Source organism: Pinus tabuliformis, chromosome X (genome assembly GCF_031772625.1).
Source record: "Pinus tabuliformis cultivar Carrire ecotype Pingquan chromosome X, CPIR1, whole genome shotgun sequence".
NCBI lineage: Eukaryota > Viridiplantae > Streptophyta > Pinopsida > Pinales > Pinaceae > Pinus > Pinus tabuliformis.
Genome location: NC_142308.1, coordinates 1,735,234,466 through 1,735,256,369, shown reverse-complemented (window position 1 = coordinate 1,735,256,369; position 21,904 = coordinate 1,735,234,466).

Below are 21,904 nucleotides of genomic sequence, written 5' to 3'. Positions count from 1 at the left end.
AGGGTTGGACTCTTGGGAATAGCTTGATACACTATTGTACATATTTTATCTGCAATTTTGGCAAAGGATAGACCAGGGTTTTGCAGCACTATTTGGGATTCATGTGGCCTTATGTGTTGATGGTGTGTTTCTCTCAGTACTTGTAAGTTGTGTATGTGTACCACTTTCCTTATTTAATCTTCTGCAATTAAACAAATGAAGTGTTAAGGTAGAATCCATAAATTTGCTATGCTCTGCCTTTAAGTTTGTTTAATTTTCTATGTTTTCTTCAGTTTAAGGAGAATCCTTGAGACTTCCTTGCTCTCCTTAGCTCCTCACCTGTCAGGTCTATTCATTCAATCACTTTAAAGGCATCAAAACAATCGCCTATCTTGCCCCAAGTAGACCTCTGCAAAAGCTGTGCCTCATCCCCGCACCCAAAATTGCCTTTCCCTTGAATTCAACAAAACTTGAAAAAAAAAATCCATAGTCCTTGTACTTCATACCTAGCCTAAAATTAGTCATCAATTCAGTCATCTCGAGTCTCTTTAATTACCTTTTGCCGAGATAGACCCGGAGAGAGCCCTCTCCTGTCCTCGTAGGGATAGCTACGAGGCTGGGCGTGGTTTGATGTGGCCTTGAGTTTTGCCTTCCTCAGCCTGAGGCAAATTCGAACGCTAACAGGAACTACTGTTACTTAAAGGGAACGTCAGTTGTTCCTTAGAAGGAACAACAACTGTTCCTTAAAGGAAACAACACAAAAATCAAATAGATAGGAGACTGTTGTTCCTTAAATGAAACGACAACTGTTCCTTAGAGGGAACAACAGTTGTTCCTTAAATGGAACAACACGAAAATTTGTACACAAAATTGTTGTTCCTTAGAGGGAATGGCAGCTGTTCTTTGGAGGGAACAACAGTTGTTCCTTAGAGGGAACAGTGAAGGGAAAAAAAGAGTTTATTTAGAGTTTATACAAGAAAATTCAATCAAAATAGAAAGAAAAATTTATGTACAAAATTCAAAAACAAATGAATTATTCACTGGGTCAATGCTGAGGATGGGTTGTCCTCCTCAGTGAGAATTTGTATGGTGGAATCTTCCTGTAACTGTTCGCAAAAGGACTCCCTGGTAAGCGGTTTGTGATAAAGTTGTAATCGATTTCCATTTGCTTTAAAAGAATAGCCAGACCCATCGATGGTGGCTAATGTGATGGTGCCATTATCATGCACCTTCTATATCTCATAAGGTCCTAACCGTCTGGTCTGGAGTTTTCCGAGGAAATCCTGGAACCTAGAATCATACAGAAGTGCCCAATCTCCTTCGTGGAAGATCTTCTTTTTAATAAGGGCATCATGCCATTTTGCTCTTTGCTGTTGGATCAATGCAGTGTACTGAAGAGTTGATAGCTGGATTTCACCCAATTCATTGATTTGATGTAGCCTATTAATCTGTGCCTCGTTTAAGTCCAAGCCTACCTCCTGAGCTATCTTCAATGTCTGGATTTCAAATTCAATTGGGAAGATAGGTTCTTTTCCAAACACTAATTGGTATGGGGAATATCCCGTGGTATTTATCCATGTTGTATAGTTTTCCCATAGGGCTTCTGGTAATTGAGTAGCCCAGTCATGTTTATGTGATGCAACTGTCTTTGTGAGTATTGCCTCGATCACTTTATTGGTGCTTTCTACCTGGCCATTTTCCTGCGGGTGGTATGGAGTCGTGATTCTATGCATGATATGATAATTCTTTAATGTTGTAGCGATTTTATGGCCTATGAATTGTGGCCCTCCATTCGTGATTACCTCTCTAGGCAAGCCATATTGCACGAATATTTGGAAAATAAAGTGGATTACTGAATCCTATGTTGCCCTTGGTAGTGCCTCTGCCTCCAACCATTTAGTCACATACTCTGTTGCAACTAATATATATGTCTTTTGATTAGAGGATGGGTTTATTGGACCGATGAAGTCTAATGCCCATCGCTCAAAAGGTTCAATGACTATCTGCGGGTGCAGGGGCATCTCGTCAAACTGCCTTGTGCGTCCCATTCTCTGGCAACTGTCACTTGCCTGGACAAACTTCTTGGCATCTTTAAAAATGGTGGGCCAATAATTGCCCATATGTAAAACTTTATGACCAGTCCTACGATCTGCAAAATGTCTGCCACATGGCCCATCATGGCACGCTTTCAAAATGTCAAAAACTTCATCTTCCTTGACACATCTTGTAATGTGCATATCAGCTCCTGTATGAAATAAATAGTCTCTGATCCAAGAGAATCGTGTGCTGCGTTGTACTATTTGTTTTCTTTCATTAGGCGTAAGGTGCTTGGGTAATTTTCCCACTGCCAAATAATTTGCGACATCCACGTACCACAGTGTTTTCACTATTACAGTGAATAAGTGTTCATCTGGAAACTGGTCTTCTACTACTGCTGAGTCATCTGTCTTTGGCATTCATGAAAGGAAGTCTGCTACTAGATTTTATTTTCCTGGTTGATCTTTAATTGTTATATCGAATTCCTGCAAAAGAATCAACCATCTTGTCACTCTTCCATTTGTAACTGGTTTATTGGCTAGATATTTAATAACAGAGTGATCAGTGTATAAAACCACAGGGTATCCTGTTATATAATGTTTGAATTTATTGATAGCATAAATTACAGCCAAAAATTATTTTTTAGTAACAGTATAATTTAATTCAGCAGGAGATATATTTTTGCTAATATAGTATATTTCATACATATTTTTATCTTCTTCCTGGCCGAGAACTGCTCCTATGGCTGTGTCTAAAGCGTCGGATGAAATATGGAATGTCAGATCCCAGTTTGGGCCCCTTAATACTAGGTCTATTGATACAAACCATTTTAAATCTTCAAAAGCGTTATCACATTTATCTGTCCAAATGAAATTAATATTTCCTGTTAGTGCATATAACGGTGCAACAATCTGAGAAAAATTCTTTATAAACCTTCTACAATAACCAGAAAATCATAAAAAACTACGTACCTCTGATTGTGTGTAAGGGGTAGGTATTAAAAGAATTATCTGAATTTTTGCTGGATCTACCTGGATTCTAGCAGCTGAGATATAGTGACCCAAGATGAGGCCCTCGGTCATCATCATGTGGAATTTTTCATTACTTAAATAGAGTCTGGTGGAAATGCATCTTTGCAAAACTTTCTCTAATGTTTCTAATGTTGGCTCGAAGTCATCTCCGTAAGGTGTAAAGTCATCCATGTACACCTTGAGCCCTTCATTTATCAGATATGAAAAAATGTTGAGTATAGCCCTCTAAAATGTGGTAGGTGCATCGTACAGCCCAAAAGGTAGGACTCTGTAAGAAAATGTTCCCTAAGGGCAGGTAAAGGTAGTCTTATCCTAATCTTCAGGGGAAATCTGAATTTGATTGTATCTATTGCAGCCATCTAGGAAAGAAAAGAATTTTTTTCTTGCCATTGTGTCCAAAACCTGGTCAATGAACGGAAGGGGAAAATGGTCTTTTTGGGTTGCTTTATTAAACTCTCTATAGTCAACAAATATACGCCATTTTCCATTCTTTTTCGGCACCACTACTAATGGAGAGACCCATTTGTTGTCAGATATTGGGTAGATAAAGTTTACATCTAGCAATTTTTGTAGTTCAACTTTAACAATATCTTTAAGATGAGGATTTAACCTCCGTTGAGGTTGTCGAATGGGCCTGGTATCCTTCTCTATATAAATGTGGTGCATGCATAATTGGGGATCAATCCCTTTCATGTCCGGGTAATCCCATGCAAAGGCCTCTTTATATTTTCTCAGGAGTTGAACAAGCTTCTGCTCCTGGTCAACAGTCAGGTTTTTGTTAATATTCAAAGTTTTTCCTGGCTCAATTTCTATGGTTTTGCTGTTATAAACAGAGGTAGTTGGTATTGATTGATCGTTAATATCTTTTAGGGGATCTTCTTCTATTTCGCTATCGAATGCTACTTCGATCATGTGACATTTTAGATGGGATCCGACATCTGGTTGGTTAATGTAGGTGTTAATGATGTCATCTTCTGTTTGATATTTAAATTCGAGAGCATATTCTATGGTTAGCGGTGATCTAATGTTTTTAGTTAGATATGATACAGGTTGTTTTCTGGTTTTGATTATTGTTAAACTTGGCTGAGCTAGAGGATATAAGGCTAAATTCTTTACATTGCTTCCTCTTGCTATAGTCATGCTACTTATTCGACAGCTTATGTAAGCATTCGCAATTGCTAGCCAAGGTCTACCTAGAATTAAGGGATGTCCATCGAGTCGGTTTCTAGGATTGATGATCAGAAAGTCTGCAAGGTATTCCCAAGAGTCTACAGACACCATTACATCCTGTAATGTGCCTTCTAACTTGACTATCGATCGGTCAGCCAATTCTAACAAGGTCGTGGTTGGGTCCAAGGATGTAATGCCAAGATTTTGACAAGTTGTGGTTGTAAGAATATTGATTGCTGCTCCTAAATCGACTAAGGAATTGGGAAAGGAGCATCCATTTATTTGCACCGTGACTATAGGATTTCCTAGGTCATCATATTTTACAGGTGTTTCTCCTCTTGATAGTAAATCAGATAAGGTACCAACTACGTGGACAGTTGGACTTTTTTTATTTTCCTCTTTGGCTTTTTCATACATAATTCCTTAATAGTTTTTGCATAAATTGGGATGTCTTGAATAGCCTGGAGGAGTGGTATTTTTATATACAAATTTTTCAATTCTCCCAGAATATTGAAATCAGGATGTTCAATTGGGCAAGGTATGATTAATCTTTCTAGTAATGGTGGAGAAGAGGTGGTTGCTTGATCATGAGTTTTTTGTCTAACCATGTTCTCTTCTTGTAGTGCTTGTTCTACAAGTAACAGATCTTCAAGTTGAAATTTTTTATCTACCTTTGATTCTATTATCTGCCCAAATATTAATTGAAGGTCATTTCACTCCCTTAACTCAATTTTTGGCTCTGGTCCTTCAATAATTTGCACAAATTGAACCAGTTTGTTGTTGGGATTCGGGTTGGGTTGGGCTCGGAGCTGTGGTCGTAAGTTGGTCTGAGGGTTTTGTTGCAATGTGTAGGGTGCTAGCAGTGTGGGTTGAGGTAGGGGGATTTTTCCTGCTGGCTGATTTATAGGTCTCTACCAGCTTGACTGCCAGTTCTGGTTCTGTGAAGTTGAGGGTGGCCATTGGGATTGATATGCATTATTTTGCCAAAATGGTGGGAAGTAAGAGGAATTTGGCCAATTTTTATTTTGATTTGATTGGTTGGGCCAAGGTGGCATAGGGGATGGTTGTTGTGACCAATTGGAAAAAGATGGCTGGTTCTGCCACATGGTTCTCGGGTATTGTTGTGAATTATATTGTGGCATTTGAAAGAAAGAGGATGGATCAGTCGGTGTACCTGTTTGTCATGGTTGCCATTGGTGACATTGATTTAGCAGGTAGACTGGTTTTGTATCTTCTTCTACCTCCTTATAGACTAATTTTAGCCCTGGGAGTGATGGGCAGCTTTCTGTAGCGTGATCTTTCGTACATATGGCACAGGTTTGCACCATATCCAGCGGGCACTCTTTGTGACTATGCTTCTTTCTGCATCTAGGATAGAATATCACCAAGTTTTGTTCTGCTTCTGCCTGCTTTTGTTTGGCTTGCATAATGTCCAATTGCATTATCAGAGTCCCTAAAATATCAGTTTTGAAATCCTCTAGCATATTGCCAATTTCTATGCGAGTTATACCTCCACTAGAGATTTTGTTGTCCCTTGTGGTCATGTCGCGTTCCGCTGGCTTCAATCTCATGCTGCCTCTTGAACACCTAATACATAAATTAAATATGTCAACATAATTCTCCTGATATATATCACCTTTACCCATAATATTTAATGTTTCTACCGATTTTTCTTTCATCCCTTTAATTACTGTAGTTTTCAGCACATTATCAGGTAAAGGCATAGTTGGATAGGGCGACCGCTTGAGGTTATATTGAAATCGCTCCACATATTCTTCTAATGTTTCACTTGGTCTTGCTATCATCAGGAATATTTCTTCTTTCAATTCCCTAGATCTGCAATAGTCCTGATACTTTTTTAGGAAAGCGGTTTTCATTTGTTCCCAATCGTTTATTGTGCCTCCACCTAATCCCATAAACCATCGCAATGCTGCTCCTTTCAATGTAGAGGGAAACAATTTTAATTTTTGGGGATTAGTGGTATAATCATACCCCCGACACAATACTTCAAACTCAAACATGAATGTGTCTGGATCCTCTGATGTCAGCCCATGAAAGGTAGGAATATATTGGAGAGGAATGGCTTTCATAGGTGTGTTGACCGTTGTGTCAACGATGGGATACTGCAAGGTAGAGGTTTGAGGTGTTTGTGGGTTGTTGGACATTTGATAAAATATGTGCCAATACCCTTCTGGGATCTCTAGAGAGTTATTCCTAGGATGACTAGAAGGGGTGGGAATGAACTTAACAACACTCCCCTAGTCTGGGATAATGAACGTTCCTTGCTGAACTACTACTTGAGGGGATCTTGGCTCCTCTGTTTCCCCTGCTTCTTCTTGAATGAACTTAACGACATTCCCTTTATCTGGGATGCTGAGTGTTCCTAGTTGAATTGTTACCTGAGGGGATCTTGGCTCCTCTGTTTCCCCTGTTTCTCCTCTTTCACGAAGATAACTAGAATTCCCTTCTTGTAAAGAAATTGGGCGAGAATTTTCAATTTCTTGAAAACTTTGCTCAGTCTCTTCTATTTTGCTGTGGACCTCAGTGAAGGCTACAGATGGTGAGCTTGTGGCGTAAAGGGAGCCAGTAGGTTGTCTGGAAGCAACTTTTCTAGGACCTACTGATGGCTGAGATTCGACTTTCTTTATGATGTCTTCTATGAAAGTTGATCATCCAAGGGTCACCGATCCCTTAGCTTTGTCGGGTTTGGGTAGTGGGATTGGATTATTTTTAGTTTTTTTTCTTCTTAGTCATACACACAATTCAAATATTTACCTCTACCCTAAGTTCTTAACAATTCTACTGGAAAGCGGGCGAGGGAGCAAGCATTTTACGTGCTCCGTACGTAGGTTCTTACCTTTCGTTTTTAATACTCAATTCTCTCCCAACAGACAAGCAGCAAATACCTATTTCAGATTTTTGTAATTGTGCTGAAAAGTGGGTGGGGGAGCAAGCACTTTACTTGCTCGTTACGTAGGTTCTTACCTTCCGTTTTCAAAACCCAATTCTTCTTCAACAACAATCATCAGATGTACACTACTCCTCAGAAATGGCTACACTCTCCCCGGCAACGACGCCAAAATGTTGAGTGATAAAAGGTGCCTTTTTAACTCCTAATTATCTTCACATTAATTATCAATCTGGGCAAGTCTTTCTATTTCAAGAGTGTACACAGTATGTGGCAGCTATTTAACTCAGAGATTAGTGCTTCTAAATTGCAATATAGTTCTTTCAAATACAAGAGTAAATGGATGCAGCAAGTAAATTCTAATAGTAATTAAAAGAAAACTCAATCCTCTAATGAAACTAAATTAGACATTCATCAAAGTAACAACAATCATCAGTTGAGAATACAGTAGTAATAACTCATTCCTCTTTTAACTGATTTATTCTCAATCAAAACAATTCTTAATATAAGCAACAGATGATCTTAATCTGAGAGCTTCGACAATAGTAATCAATACTCTTTATAGCAGATGATCTCAAAACAAAATTCTTAACTAAATAACTAGATCTGAAATAACAATAAACTGTATCAACGATATTACTACAAAATATATGAACAGAACAATTCTGTTGAGATTGGAAAACAGGAAATAGCAAAGCGATACAATTGCAGAAAGTAGAAATTCAATCAAACCATCACACTGCAAGAATCATAAATGCATGATACAGGAACAGCAAGTGAATCCACCAGGGTTGGGTCGTTAGCCGCCAGTGAACACCACCGAATTACTTCAGGAGATGTGAATGAACAAAACTATTTTATATATTAATCATTGCATAAAAATTACAGTAAGTTCGTGCTCTGCTCAACGGTGAGAGTCAGTGATAAAAGTTACAATTTCTCAATCATAATTCTCCCCTTCTACTTACAATTGTTGCCTTTTATAATGGGAAAGAGGTAAAAAGATAAATAGTAAAAGCAATCCCTCGGGATCAAGAGATCCTGAGGGATTCATGCAATTTTCCAACTTCAGTCATCTTTCCCTTCTTGCACTGATCCCTGTGATTTGTTTTGTCCTTATCTGTAACTGTTGTGCTCCTTCCTTGGCTTGCTGCTTTTTCGTTGTTCCTTGGTTAGGGAACAACAGTTGTCCCTTTTCGTATTTTTCCTGCATAAAGAAGGATAATGATCAGCTAAATTGTAATTACAGATAATTTCCTCATTCTTACCATAATCCTTTGATATATTAACATTTTAGGATATAAAAGGGATATAACTAAAGGAAAAGGATGATGAAATAAATAACATATGCATACCTTTTCCATGACTCAACATGGGGTACACTGATACACCCCACAACTATCGGGTGTTCTTGCCTACCAGTCAGAGGATAGTGGTATGCAGAGATCTAAAGTTCGACAAGAAGAAGGCCATGTGAGTTTCCCTTGAGAGGGAGCTCAAGTTGCATGCAGAGGAGGAACTTTTGGTTCCTAAGGAGAAGGAGCCTCAGACTAATGCATTGCAGCTGCATGCAGAGGATCCAGAAGTGGAGACATCCACTCATGCAAAGTCTTCCAGAGATGGGTAGAAATGCTCAAGGGAAGCTGATATATTGTTGATGGATGTGAGAGAGAATGTGGGACAGCCATCTTCTCAGCACAGATAGAGGAGGTCACCTAAGCGGTACACTGGTTACATGGCCCTTGTTGGGGAATGTATATATACCGAACCATCTTCCTTCGAGGAAGCAGTGCAGCAGCCAGTTTGGGTTGATGCTATGGTGGAGGAGTATGACTCCATAGTTCAAAACAGTGTTTGGGATGTTGTTCCAAGACCGGAGAACAAGTCAGTGGTGAGTTCCCGTTGGCTTTACAAGGTAAAGCAAGCAGCTGATGGTAGTGTGGAGAAACATAAGGCAAGGTTTGTTGCCCGTGGTTTCTCACAGGTCGAGGGGATTGACTATGATGAGACTTTTTCTCCTATAGCAAGGTACTCATCTATCAAATCGATGTTGGCACTATCAACACAAATGTTTCCAGGAAAACTAGTGTCTTTTCGATCTGCTAGTCCCACTAGGATTGGCAGCTATCCTAGAAACAAACAATCAAAGAAATTTGCGATTTCCTCTATGTATGATAGATAAGAGAGAGGCAAAGGAACCAACCTGGATCTTCTACTTGAATCCTTGCTTGATTTCTCTCTCCCTTGATAGAGCTTGAAACTCCTCTCCTACTTGTCCTGCTTAGAGAATATATGTAGAAACAAAGTAACAAAACACCATCAAAGCATCTTGATCTATTATATCATAAACAATGCAAAATCAGAAATACATTGAGCATACAATGGCATTCACAAATAACAACATTCACAAACACACGATTGTATGGAGGAAAACTCAAAGAACTTTATTAAAATAGAAGGGAGAATTACAACCCAGCTGTCTGATCCAGCATCATCCTCCCAGCATCAAAGCCCTCTTCACCTCATGAAAAGCAAGATCACCCAACAATACAATGCTCCTTCTCAAAGGCAAACTATCAGCACTTCCTTGCAAATTACAAAATTCTATCCTTTAGATCTCTCAGATGAGGGATCCATTTATAGATGTCTGCAAGGGTGTGAGTCATCTCTGGGTTTTTTATTAGTGTCATTCCACTTGTAGTTCTTGGTTCCACTTGGAGATTTCTTGGATCTCTTACTCATCCCTGGGCGAATTCAGAGAGGCAAGTGTCATAAGAGAAGTTTCTAGAAGATTCCATGAGCATCCACTTAGCAAACTGTCTCAGACATTTGTCCATTCTCGCTCATCGCACCCCACAGAAGGCCTCTTCAGTATGCATCGCACCTGGCTAGTGTAGGAGTTAGTATGCATCACACCCTGACAGTGGAGCAACCAGTATGGTCCAGTTTTGGCCAGTTCTGAGTGGTTTTTTAGGTGGAACTTCTAGGGAATGATGTAATCAGTTGACCATGATCCTTTAGGGTATGAAACAACACTTTTATGGGTTAAAGAGCCCTTGGTTTATCGACATAAAAGATTGGGGTTGTAGTGCCAAAATATGTCTATAACAGTTGCCCCTTAAAGCATGAAGTCGTAAATCTTTTTATGTCGGGTGAAATGCTTTATCATGAGGATCTGAGATATTCGAATTGGAAGTTGACCTGTATAAGATACAATACAATACATCATCATCATATTATTTCATGATCTAGCCGAGGCAGGCATTCCCATGCTTAGCTTTATAAATTCATTTTCATGTACATAGAACAGATAACCGTCTGCAGTTGCGGACTAGTGATTCTTCATATGGAGAGTCATCATCCCTAGCTTGGATGACAATCTGTGTAGCTTCTGTGTACATTTGATGTCTTTATATTCCTGAATATATCGCATCCCGGTTGGATGAAAATATATTGAGGGTCTTCAATATCGTTCAATCTTTTCTCCAAGTACAAGTCGATCCATGTGAAAAGATGTTCTGAAGTCAAACATGGAAAGACATCGCCTGATTACCAGCAGATAATGTGAGTTGTTAACAGATGCGAGAGGAATCACCGATAATGATGATGACCCTCAAGGTACTATAGTACAAGTCACGTGGTGTGAATATATGATCCGATGTCAAACACCACGCAAAATCTTTCGGTCGAAGGCCATTGATGTAAACCTGTCACCGGAAGTGAGAAACCTGTCATTGAGGCATGCAAGCTTCAAAGTAATGAAAGGGTTTTTCCTAAGTCAACTTCTTGGATAATGAGCTGATGTTGACAAGAAGTGACCCGTCGTAGGAGGGCCTTAATGTATCCCACATCTACGACACGAAACGAAGCAAATGATTTTCTGGAGGTGAAAACGATCTGATGATACAAGGTTCAGGAATGACGGTCATGAAAAATGGAAGGTGAAGGTATTGCAAGGGATGAGGCATTAACTGGATGGTGAATTCTCTGAATGACTTCTCTTGAACATATCAACGACACTAAGATGGATTGGTAGCGTTAATCCCAAAAGATGGATGGTATGGAGGACCAAAGGTGATATGACCAGTGAACGGAATAACCCAACCCCACTCAATCATGGTGATGGAGTGAAAGTGTCATGTTCAAGAGCGACTTGCTACCAATAAAGTTCTTCAAGTTTTCTTCCCTTTTTCCCCAGTCATTGTTGACCAGTACCTCTTTATTTTTTTCAAGCTTGAGGAGGATAACATATCCTTGTTCTATAATTTTCCCTTCGGGCAAACCTGTCGCTATGTTTTAGCGAGCTTAGCGACAGTGAAAACTCATTCTTGTCTGGGTAGACAAGTTTGTCGCTATTGTTATAACGAGTTTAATGACAAGGATAACTTGGTCCTTTTCATGTTTAGAGAGGTTGAAAAGGGATGAAAAGGAAATTCCAGCGGTTCTTTTTCGTAGCATAATCCCTTAAGTCCGAAAAAGGATAAAATAATAGAAAAGGGATGAGTTTTCAATAACTTTAGCGAGCCAAAAAGACAAGCACTAGAACTTTTTCATGAGATAATCCCTCAGGTCCGAAAAGTTTAAAACATACAAGAGGGATGGCACTTCCAATCACATTAGCGAGCTGGAAAGGCCAATAGCTCGACCATCTTTTCATATTTAACGAGTCTGAAAAGAGTTTAAAGGAGGCTCTTTTTTTTAGGAACGAGTGGCGTTTAGGGTAGCAACTGGTTCCAAGTAAGCTTGGAACTTCTCAAAACATGGTGATGTGAAGAGGGTGGCTAACAGGACCACTCATCGCAGCTGTTCCTCAAAAAGGTAAACAATCAAGTGGAAGCGTATGATAAGCCAAAAGGATGGAGGTGATGGAAGGAACATAACCAAGGTTCAAAAGGCTGATATAATGGCAATCACAAAGGTTATTTACCAAAGGTGGGTTCATTTTTTAACGAGCTTGAACTCTGGGGAAACATATGCTCAGTGGTAGGTTTATTTTTTAACGAGCTTGAACCATGTGATAACATTGCTCATCTTTCTTTTTATGTAAGCTAGAAACGACCAAACTAAAAAGCTAGAAAAACTAAAAAGTTAAGGAACTACTGAGGTTAGGTAGGATGGTTTCATCAGCAGTTTAGACAAAACACTTCCTTTGCTTCATCCACACTGCAGACAAAGGTGAATGGTGGATCAGACCAATCACCTAACCTAAGAAGTTGAAAAATTAAAAAGCTAGAAAAACTAAAAAGCTAAAAAATGAAATTGATCACTTTTTGCTAGCATAAAAAGATTTGCATGCCCCCAGGCATCGAGAAAAGGAGAGTCTCTAAGTAACCATATGGGAGTCACTACGGTTAAGCATGATTGTTTCTGTCAACGAAGCTGATGAAACACTCCCTTGGCTTTGTCCATCAAATAGACAAAGGTGAATGGTGTGAGATAGCACTCCCAATCACATAACCTATAGGGAAACCTATCTTTTTAGTCTGGTTTGTCTTAAAATAGACAAGGGTGCATGCCTCCTAAGCTTTGTTACATTCACCAGAATACTCGCAGTAATTAGGTGGACAGAATGAAGGTTGAAGAGACACTCTTGATGCAAAAGGACCATTTAGGGATGATGTTTGACTTGAAGCTGTGTTTGAACCGGGAAATGAAAGCTGGTCAACCATGACAATCTTTTATTCATGCGGGAAACACATCACTCAAAAGAGTGTTGAGACAATAGCTTCCATGTTGTAAACATAGTTGTGTCCATGGAGTATATTGTAATCTAATAGTCCTTGGACTACCATAACATTTAGGTGAATGATTTTCCTTCTCTAAGTAATCGGTAACTTAGGAAGGATCCCTAACGGTTGACTGGTTCCTTTGTTAAAGCCTGAAAATTTTTGTGTAACAGGCATAAGCGATGGCGAACCAAGCGCTTTCCAAGCAGTTGAGGAAAGGATACTCATTGAAGCCCCTTCATCTATGACAGTGTCGAACACGATCATTTTGTAAACTTGTACTATGATTCAGAATGGTACATTAGATGGAAGGCGGGATCTTGCTAGTCGGTTCCAATCAAAGGAAGTGACTAGACTACTTGGAGGGGGTACCGAATAAATGGTTGAATTAACCCCTTGAGTAGCGAGAACTGGGGAATTTTCCTCTTGTTGTGTAGAAACGGGTGGATTGTCCCCAAGTTCATTGGACTCTAAAGTAACAAAAAGAATTTGAACAGTATCGTTCTCACTCTCTTTGGGAATGGTATCATCCGAAGGTGGACCTTCTGAAGGTAAAACTGGGTCGACTGCCATCTCGACCTGTTGACTTTGGTCCAGTATGGACTCAGAAGATTCGCTTTTAGTGATAGGTGTTTCGACCGACAGTTGAATTATGTTAGTCGGATTTTCAACTAGTAAAGGACTTGGGGAGAGCTTCTTGTATCCAGATGGAAGTCTCTGCGGTGAAGCAGGATGGTTATGCAAGATTCTCTTGGCTTCACCCAAAAAAGGACAATGGGGGAGGGTATGGTCCCCCTCACATAATCTACATGGAATTTTGACCTTTCCTTTTTGTCCATGAACTTCATTTTCACTAGTTGATGGTGTGCTATCAACATGATCACCAAATGTTGATGACACTGGACGGTGCAAACAGGGAGACCATTCTCTCAAGAGCACACACTAAATGCACTTTTCCTAAATCATTTTTCGCACACAGTCTAAATGCAAATGCATATGCATGTATTTATTTTTATTCCCTTTAATGTGAAAAATGCCAAAAAGGAAAACTAAGTATAGATCTGAAATATTTTCTTCAAAGCGACATTTCGACAATTTCTTTTTCAAAATGAAAGGAAGACTTAAATGACACTTTTCAATTTCGAATAGAAGATGCTTTCGACACTTCAAATATCAACAAATCAAATAAAATACATGACAAAAAGTTCAATTGACTATTTAGAGAAAGAAGACTTTACGACACTCCTTTTTTCGACACAAAACGACAGTTACGACACTTTTGTACCAAAACGACAGATCGATTCAAGAAACTTTTCGACAAAGGATCGTAAATGATGGACAAATACATAAAAAAAATTACTAATCCTAATCAATGGAGGCTGATCTATGTAATGCAAGGAGAATTCGGCAATGAGATATTGTTCATATGCAGCAAAAAACAATTAAACAGAGCTGAACACAAGGACAAAAAACCCAAATTTCAAGGAGAGAAATAGGATTACTCAGTCATCGCACCTGTGCTTCATAGAAACAAGGATGCATCTCACCTACTACACTCAAGAAGTGTGATGCATACTAGCTTCCAGTGATAGACAGTGCGATGGGCCAGTGAGCGCAACTGAAATGGGTTTTGGCTCAAATTTGCAGCTGATTTCAGTGAGTTAAGTTGAGCTATTATGGACAGTAAAGAGAAAAGTACAAGGGTACGACCTTGGGAGTTTATTGAGATACCAAAAGGGCATCTAGAATGTTTGTAAGTTATATGTTTGACTCATAAACCAAACCATAGATTGACTGAAGCAGCATTCATCTACTTTGCAATTGCAGAGCAAGAGCAATTCGAAGGCTATTTGGCTAACTTCAGGCTTCGTCTATAGTTTATAAAGCAAACAATCAATAACAAACAAACAAACTATTCGTTCCCCAGTGGAGTGGCCATTTTGTTTCCGGGAAAACTAGTGTCTTTTCAATCTACTAGTCCCACTAGGATTGGCAACTATCCTAGAAACAAACAATCAAAGCAATTTGTGATTTCCTCTATGTATGATAGATAAGAGAGAAGAAAAGGAACCAACCTGGATCTTCCGCTTGACTCCTTGCTTGATTTCTCTCTCCCTTGATAGAGCTTGCAACTCCTCTCCTACTTGTCCTGCTTAGAGAATATTTGTAGAAACAAAGTAACAAAACACCATCAAAGCATCTTGATCTATTATATCATAAACAATGCAGAATCAGAAATACATTGAGCATACAATGGCATTCACAAATAACAACATTCACAAACACATGATTGTATGGAGGAAAACTCAAAGAACTTTATTAAAATAGAAGGGAGAATTACAACCTAGCTGTCTGATCCAGCATCATCCTCCTAGCATCAAAGCCCTCTTCACCTCATGAAAAGCAAGATCACCCAACAATACAATGCTCCTTCTCAAAGACAAACTATCAGCACTTCCTTGCAAATTACAAAATTCTAGCCTCTAGATCTCTCAGATGAGGGATCCATTTATAGATGTGTGCAAGGGTGTGAGTCATCTCTGGGTTTTTGATTAGTTTCATTCCACTTGTAGTTCTTGGTTCCACTTGGAGATTTCTTGGATCTCTTACTCATCCCTGGGCGAATTCAGAGAGGCAAGTGTCATAGGAGAAGTTTCTAGAAGATTCCATGAAAATCCACTTAGCAAACTGTCTCGGACATTTGTCCATATTCACTCATCGCACCCCACAGAAGGCCTCTTTAGTATGCATCACACCTGGCTAGTGTAGGAGTCAGTATGCATCGCACCCTGATAGTGGAGCAGCCAGTATGGTCCAGTTTTGGCTAGTTCTGAGTGGTTTTTTAGGTGGAACTTCTGGGGAATGATGTAATTAGTTGACCATGATCCTTTAGGGTATGAAACAACACTTTTAGGGGTTAAAGAGCCCTTGGTTTATCGACATATAAGATTGGGGTTGCAGTGCCCAAATATGTCTATAACAATAGATGGGTTGGAAGATCCATCAAATGGATGTGAAGACTGCATTCCTCAATGGGAAGATTGAGGAATAGGTGTACATAGAGCAGCCAGAAGGATTTGAGACCTTCGATCATGAGTCGCATGTGTGCCGACTCAAGAGAGATTTGTACGAGATGAGGCAAGCACCTCATGCTTGGTACACCAAGATCGATAGCTATTTCACCGGGTTAGGCTTCACAAAGAGTGAAGCGGATGCGAACCTGTACCACATCATGGTAGAAGGTAAGTAGTTGATCATTGTTCTTTATGTTGATGATCTGATATTGAAAGGTGATGGTCAATTGATCATGTCTTGCAAGGAGGACCTTGCAAGAGAGTTCAATATGAAAGACATGGGTCTCATGCACTACTTTCTAGGCATGGAAGTGTGGCAGAAGGATGGGGAAGTGTTTGTGTCTCAAGGCAAGTATGCCAATGAGATACTGAATAGGAGATTCCACATGGAGAGGTGCAAGCCCATGCAGACTCCTCTAGCAGGTAACTGGAGGAAGGAGGATGCTACTTCATGTGAGGTAGTAGTTGCTACTGTGTATCAGCATCTTGTGGGTTCGTTGATGTATTTAGTGAACACATGCCCAAATTTGTGCTTTGTGGTGAACCAGTTGAGTCAAGCTATGGTTCAGCCTACCAAGTTGTTTTGGAAGGTAGCTAAGCATGTGCTAAGATACCTCAAAGGCACATCTCAGTATGGATTATGGTACAAACGGATAAATGGAGTGAAGTTTTAGAGCTTCACAGATGCAAATTGGGCATGGAATCCATCAGATCGAAAGAGCATTTCAGGAGGAATTTTCAACCTTGGTTCAGTTGCAGTTTCTTGGTACAACAAGAAACAGAGGTCAGTTGCACTTAGCTCAGCGGAGGCTAAATACATGGTTGCAAGCTAGGCAGAATGTGAGCCCATTTGGATGCAGAAAATTCTAGTTGGATTGTTTGATCAGACGATGGATCCAACTGTGATGTATTGCGATAATCATAGTTGTACCAAACTCTTTGAGAATCAAGTATTTCATGACAGGTCCAAGCACATCAATATCTGGTATCATCATCTTCGAGACTATGTGGTGAAGAGGATCATGTTGTTGCAGTATGTTTCGACCGAGGAGCAAGATGCAGACATTTTGACTAAGGCATTGTCAAAATGAAAATTCGAGTTCCATAGAGACAGGATCGGGGTGACAGATAATCCCTTCCTTGTTGAGAGGGAGTGTTGAAAATAACAACAAGAAATGCTAAAAATAGAATTCCTATAGATATCATTTCGGGATACATTCCAATTTTAATTAGTCCCTAAATTAAAATTGTGAATTAAAAATTGAATTTGAGCTTAGTAGCTATTTGTAAAATAATTAATTAATTCATCTTGAGTTAATTAGTCAGAGAAAATCAAACATGAAGTCTATGTGAAGACATGCAACAGTTATCCCTTTGATTGAGGAAGTTATCCCGTAATTAAGGAGATCAGGATGAGTTGTACTTTGAGTTGTAATTAGTTAGCTCAGTTAACTGAGTTAAGTCCAGTTAGATTAGTTCCAACAATTTGTGGAACTAATTGTGAGTTTAGTTAGTCAATGCATGCATGCATGTAACTAGAGTACTTCAGATAACTGAATATTCTCTCATAAATAACTCACGCATGTCAGTTCAGATAGAGACCCAGTTGAGATCAAAGGATGGGACAGTGTACTATCAGTTGCAGGAATATTCCCATGAGGATATCTCTTGCATGTAGAAGGAATTATTTCCTTGAGGATTGTGCAGTTATTTCTGAGGTTGGTGAGCAATGTGTGAGGTAAATACACACAGGTGGCAGCTTGAGGACCTAGGAGAAACTGCACAAGGAAATAGGAGGCTTGGAGGACTGAAGGAAGGCATATGTGTTGTCTATTTTATCTATGAGGAGCAGTGAGGGATTGTACTAAGAGCTGGATAGCTTTTGAGATAAAGCTTTGTGTAATCCTGAGATATTTCTACTTATATGATAATACATATAGCAGTGTTTTTAGCTAAGGCTTTCCCCAGAGTATTCTCCTATGTTTGTGTGTGATTGATTTCTTCTTCATCTGTTATATGTGTTCTATTTGATCTTGCTCAAAATCAATTAAGCTTCTACAAGTTTGTTTGTAGAAGTAGATCAAGCATTTTTCTTTAGTATATTGCATTATCCGGTGATATACAGTGAGAATTTCTACACTTACTAACCCAATTTCCCCACCTCAATAGTTGGTAGTGCACCCCCCCCCCCATACCCCTTTTTGAGATATATGTTGTAGAATTTTTTCAATATTTGAGCATCAATGACATTAACTATTAGAGAAGATTCTATGAAGTTGTTTCCTTCGCATTGACTCTTTTGGAGTGCACGGATAAATTAATGAACACATTGTTGATTTCAAAGAATGACCAACTAGGACATTGATAGCAAGCAATGGACCAATTGTTGATATTAAAGAATGACCAATTAGGACATTAAAATCAATGAAATGGGTTTATGTATTCCTTTTCTTTAATTTATGATTCACATAAACACCCTAGTTCATGTTTCCATTATCAAAGGAAGGGGTTAACAGGGCATTGTAGGAATAGACTACATAAACCTTTTTTCCTTTATAACCAAGTTTCCTTCTTTTAAGGCCAAGTGATCTATAAATTATCATGGATATTCCAATGGAATAGTTTGTCACAACATATCTAATAAAATAATAAAATCTTTGCTATGAAGGTTAATTTTATTTAGATCTTAGATTCTTTAATTATTGTTTTTATGCTTAAATGAACAAAATCACTGAAATGGTAGAAATATAGAACAAACACACACCATCTGTAATAGACACAAGTTTTACCTTGGGAATCCCTTATGGGAGGACACCCACCTAAAAGGTTAGGTTGTTTTGCTCTCTTATATAGTATAGAAATATGCAACTAGAAAGGAAGAGGTACTCTCTATGGAGTTACCTAAGACTTGTGACCTTTAAGGTTGCTATAAAACCTTAACCCCATTTATTATAGTCTCTAACTTTACAATCCTAGTTGCTCCACTCAACTATGGAACAAAATACAATAGCATAGAATTGAACCCCTACTTTTCCTCGTGACCTAGTGTTTAACATAACTTGATAGCTAGCTATGGATCAAGTTTGACTCCCTCAACCCTCAACTAGAGTTAATATTTTGGAACTTCAAGAGTCTTCTTAAAATTCCACATGTGGCTAGCCCCATTTGCATGAGGAATGGAGGCTAACATGACATCCTCTCATACCATGGTTGTCAATATGATAGGTCAACTTATGAGAGGTATAATTTTTTCATATGAACTCCCATTGACAAGATTCTTGCACCATTAGAAAGTTCTTTAGGTCAACATCACATAGTACAATGCTAAAGTGGGAAAATTGTGTCCCAAAAAATGACATTTAATGCCTCAAAATGGCTTGAGAAGGTTTCATATCTCAATTCTCCAAACTAATATCCACTGTTAAAATAACCCTTTAAGATGATTCCTCCAATCTCTTTCATTCTAAAAGCATTGAGATAGATGGAAAATAATATAATGGTACAATCGGAATCAACAAGAGAATTCTTCTTCTTAGTGTAAAATTTGGTTTAAAATGAAATATTTAGGAGATTCAAAGGTCACGCTTGTAATGCTTATTCTATCACACTTCAACTTCTAGGAAATCCCCAAAAAATTATAGTTTACCTAATCTTTTAACACAAATGAGCTAGTGTTGATAAGCAAGAAGGAGAGTTAAATTTCCAATCACAATTTCAATAATATTTATCTAGTTCTAGCTAGTGAACCTTCAAAGAACATAAAGTTTGTCAAAGGTAAAGTGTCCTCTATATATAACCACAAGTTACATAACCAATTTTTCCAAGTTTTGCATGGCCCTTAACTCATGCTATTTTTTAAATCACCACAAATTGTTAACAAAATAACCTCTAGAAAATTCCCAAAGGCTTCTGTTATTTGTAGGGACATCTTACATCGACATGCATAAAATAATGTTCTAAAAAAGGTTTTGAGCTTGGAAAAGAGTTCCTTTGATCCAAACTTATGCAGGAACACAAGAGAATACATATATAAACATAAACACAGATATGCACCAGAAATAAATCTTCATTTCATTAATATTAGAGAGTTGAAAGATGTTTACAAGTAGAATGGAAATAAACTAGCTCAGGCGATGGTATCTTATCTCTGAGAAGAGATTTGGCAGCTACATGCCTTTGAAATATGTTACAATGACGGTCAAGGGCCTTTTTATTATTGAACAACAAAGGGAAAACCCTAAACAACCAAAACCCTAACCCAAGAGATGGAGTGCCAAGAGTTTGTGGGCCCCTTGGGGTTTGTTGGGCAACCAACTTCCCAGGGTTGTAACTTGGTCATATGATCTTTGTTTGGCACGTACAATACCTCATTGGAAATGTATATCCAAGTAATATAGGATTTGTAGCAAGCCCTTTCCTATGGCTACTGCGATCCTCAAAAAAATGTCATTTTGTGGGTCAAAATAGCTCCAGAAGTTAAGGACTTGAAAAAAATGCTAAAATAGTAAACGCAGATATAATCAAGGAAACTAATGAAAATAGTTGGAGGTCTAGGTGGAATAGGCGGATGACCACCAATATCCACCTGGATCAGTCCTCCCCCCTTAAAAAGAAATTTTCTCCATTCCGTGCAGAGCCTCCATGAGGTAAGGAAATTTTTGTTGAACCTGGTCCTTGGTGAACCACTTTCCCTGGTGAAGAAGTTGACCTGCTTTGACAACTCGATATAGCTAGACCCTCTGTTTCCTAGTGTTCTTGATCTATGTGTCCATGATCCTGTTAGTTGCGGTATGTTCAATGCAACTTGGGTTGAGCTTTGTTTGTGCCAACTTCTTAGCAACATCGGATGTGTCCAACAATGGGGGAAAGTATGGTTGTATTCGGTCCACATTAAATACTAGGTGTAGTCCAAGGAATGGTGGAATGTTGAGCTTGAAGGAATTTTCCCCTACAACCTTGGTGATGGTGTACGACCCATATCGGAGCAGGAAAATCTTGCAGTGGGGCCCAACGAAGTGCTCCTTTTGCAAATGTAACCAAACTTTAGCGCCCACCTGGAACTTGTGTGGCACCTGATGCTGATCATGATGATTCTTGTACTTAGCATTGGCTCTGTCCAATATGTCATGGACCTGTTGGTGGATGTGTTGAATGCATTCAATGAAGTTGTTAGCCCTGTCAGCTTCTGATTGGACATGAGCCAAATATTATTGAGTAGCTGCAAATGGTATGGCCACATCTATGGGACATAATGGTTGGAACCCCAACCCCACCTGAAAGGTGTTGTGGCCAGTTGAGCTATGGAGATACATGTTGTAGCTGTTTTGGACATAGAGTAGACTTTCATCTTATGTGCATGGATTCTTCTAGTTGTACACGCACATAATGTGCATGATCATCTTATTGATGACCTCTGTTTGGCCCTCAGTATGGGGGTGGAAGGTCATGGACTTAGTGAGCTTGGTATCTAGCATCGACCAGAGGCTTGACCAAAATGTACTCAGGAACCTACTGTCCCGATAGAAGATAAAGGACTGTGGAATCCCAAAGTTTACCCACACTCATTGAAAGAAGAGCTTAACAGTGGCTTCTATTGTGATACTCTTCTTGCAGGCCGCCAAAATGCCCATCTTTGAGAATCTATCGATGACCACGAAAACACAGTCATTTATATGCTTAGTAGAAGGAAGGCCTGACATGTAATCCATGGAGATGGATTCCCAAGGTTGGATAGGAGTAGGCAAAGGAGTATATTGGCCTTTCTTCTTGATTTTTGTTTTGGAAATGGCCAAGACAGTGCAAGATCTTATGTAATTCCCAACATCATGTCGAAGGTTTGGCCAATAAAAATACTTATGTAGCATTGCCACTATTTTCTCTACTCTGAAATATCTAGAGACCTGATTGTAGTGCACCTCCCACATCATCTTGGCATGCTCACTTGAAGGAACATAGAGGTGTCTCGGGTGGCATAATAGT